This window comes from Schistocerca serialis, unplaced genomic scaffold (assembly GCF_023864345.2).
Source record: "Schistocerca serialis cubense isolate TAMUIC-IGC-003099 unplaced genomic scaffold, iqSchSeri2.2 HiC_scaffold_1185, whole genome shotgun sequence".
Lineage (NCBI taxonomy): Eukaryota > Metazoa > Arthropoda > Insecta > Orthoptera > Acrididae > Schistocerca > Schistocerca serialis.
The window spans coordinates 190001-192500 of NW_026047387.1; the positions used below are offsets into that span (position 1 = coordinate 190001).

Genomic DNA, 2500 nt, shown 5'->3' on the forward strand with positions numbered 1-2500 from the left:
CTAACGTGCCGGGCCTGGGCGAGGTGAGTGCCGTAGGGGTGCCGGTAAGTGCGGGCGTTTAGCGCGGGCGTGGTCTGCTCTCGCCGTTGGTTGGCCTCGTGCTGGCCGGCGGTGCAGGATGCGCGCGCCTGCGCGGCGTTCGCGCCCCGGTGCTTCAACCTGCGTGCAGGATCCGAGCTCGGTCCCGTGCCTTGGCCTCCCACGGATCTTCCTTGCTGCGAGGCCGCGTCCGCCTTAGCGTGCTCCTCCGGGGGCGCGCGGGTGCGCGGATTCTCTTCGGCCGCCATTCAACGATCAACTCAGAACTGGCACGGACTGGGGGAATCCGACTGTCTAATTAAAACAAAGCATTGCGATGGCCCTAGCGGGTGTTGACGCCCTGTGATTTCCACTACATTGGACTTCATTCGGGCGCCGTCCAGGTATCCCCTTCAGGGTGACTGGTCATTAACCCATCGGGTACACCCGCACAGTAACCGCTTCACGGAGGGGCATAGGTGCGACCGAGACTGGTGGTTCTAACCTTTCTCACTGCACCTGGGACGCAGGTCCTGTGGCTATTGTTTCCGTGGCGGCCGCCCGGTAGGTTTTTGTGGTGCGTTTGGCGACCGGCCCATTTTCATATATCAGTGCCGAAAGCCTGCGCCCTCATTTCTGGCGGCCGCCGGGTGTCGTCCCCGGTGACTAGTCCCACACTAGGTGGCGGCGTTGTTCTTTCCGCCGCGTCCCTAGTGTCCCTGCCGCCTGGGGTTCGGGCGTAACACGAAAGTCGTCCCACAGGTCCGGCTGGGTAAGCGATCTGGCGGTTCTCGTCGGTGACCACCCTGCTGTGGTACGGTGACACTCACGTCTACTCGTTAACTGGGGCTTCCAGGGGTCGGGTCGTGTGGCTGGTGCTTGTGGGGGGTACCCCGTTCAGTATCCAGCCTCCGTCCAAAAGCGATTCCTGCCCAGTGCTCTTTGAATGTCAACGTTGAAGAAATTCAAGCAAGGCGCGGGTAAACGGCGTGAGTTAACTATGACTTCTCTTAATCTGGCCAAGTGGCGGCGGTGTGGCTGCGTCCGGACTTGGCTTTTCGAAGTGCGGTCTTGATGTAGTCGTGCTGCTGCTGCGAGGTGCCTTCCTTGGGTTATAGTTACAGGGAGAGTGATGCGCAATACATGGGCCTAGCCCTCTTAGCCTCTCCTCTCCTGCGGTCTTCTCCCCTTCTCGTGGGCCCGCTGATTTTCGCAGAGTGGAAGACCGCACCAGGGGCTTGGGGGGGTTACCAGCCCCCCCTCGCATTATCCCTTTATAGTTGGGGGCAGCCGACAAGAAACAAGAGATGGTGGCCCTTCCGCTGAAGGTGCCACCCCAGCTACCCCAGCACCTATCCGGCCAACCGGCCGTAACGAAAATGCGATAGTTTGTGTAGCTCCCTTTGCTTGCAGTGAGTGCCACCGCACTTTTACCACGAAGAACGGTCTCGGGGTCCATCGCCGCCGCCAACACCCTGCGGCCGCCAACGCTGAGATCGTGACGGAGAGGCATCGCGCGAGGTGGACGGAGGAAGAAGTCCTGTCGCTCGCCAAGGCAGAGGCCGAACTGTTCCTGGAGAGGGACGCCCGGTTCTTCTTTGTAAATCAAGAACTTACCAGGATGTTCCCCGACCGAACGCTTGAGGCAATCAAGTGCCGACGGCGGCAAGCTGCCCACAAGCAGCTTGTCCGCCAATTCATGGAGGCACTTGAGATCGGTCGGGGTGAAGAGCCGGCGTCCCGCCGTGGAGCAGCGAGCTCGCTGCCTGACGCGGGCGAGGCCGCTGCGCCGCCCGTCGACGCAGCCGAGGACTTCGCGGCCGACACCACCGGGCCGCCGCCGGAGGGGCCGACTGACGCCGCCATCTGGGAGCATCTGGCGGGGCTACCTGCTTCCGCCCAGCGTTTCTCTGCCCTGGATCGAGTCATTGGTCTGGGGCGGGGCACGCCGCCCGATGTCATCCTGGGCATGCTCCCGGATGCCCTTGCGTCGGTCGGGTCCAGGGGGGAGAGGTCGATCACCAGGACACAGCGGCCGCGCCAACCATCCAAGCGGCCGCCTGCCGCCCCGCCGCTGCAGAAGCGCAAGCGGCGCCGCTGGGAATACGCGCGGACACAGGACGCCTTCCGTAGGTCGCGTGCGCGTTGCGTGCGCGGCTTGCTGGACGGCACCCTGCTGCAGCCGCCACCCGACATCCCCGGTCTGCTGGACTTCTGGGCGGACCTCTTCACGAAGAAGCCGATCTCCACCGCCGGCTTCATCCGTGACCGCCTTCTCCCGCACTCGGAGCCTGTCGCTCCTGAGTGCCTATGGGGGCCGGTCACACGTGAGGAGGTCGCTGCTGCCTTGCCGCCCAGGGGATCGGCAGCTGGGCCGGACGGCCTGACTCCGGCGGAGCTGCGGCGCCTGCCGCATGAAGTCCTGGTGAAACTCTTGAACCTCTTCCTCCTGGCCCGCGCCCTCCCCGAGCGTCTGCTTCGC

The 2500-nt window shown here is 64.0% G+C and overlaps 1 pseudogene; it reads left to right on the plus strand.

The window, feature by feature from the left end:
* The window catches only part of LOC126434247 (large subunit ribosomal RNA), an 8522-nt pseudogene that overhangs the window by 2415 nt on the left and 3607 nt on the right, over nt 1-2500 (plus strand).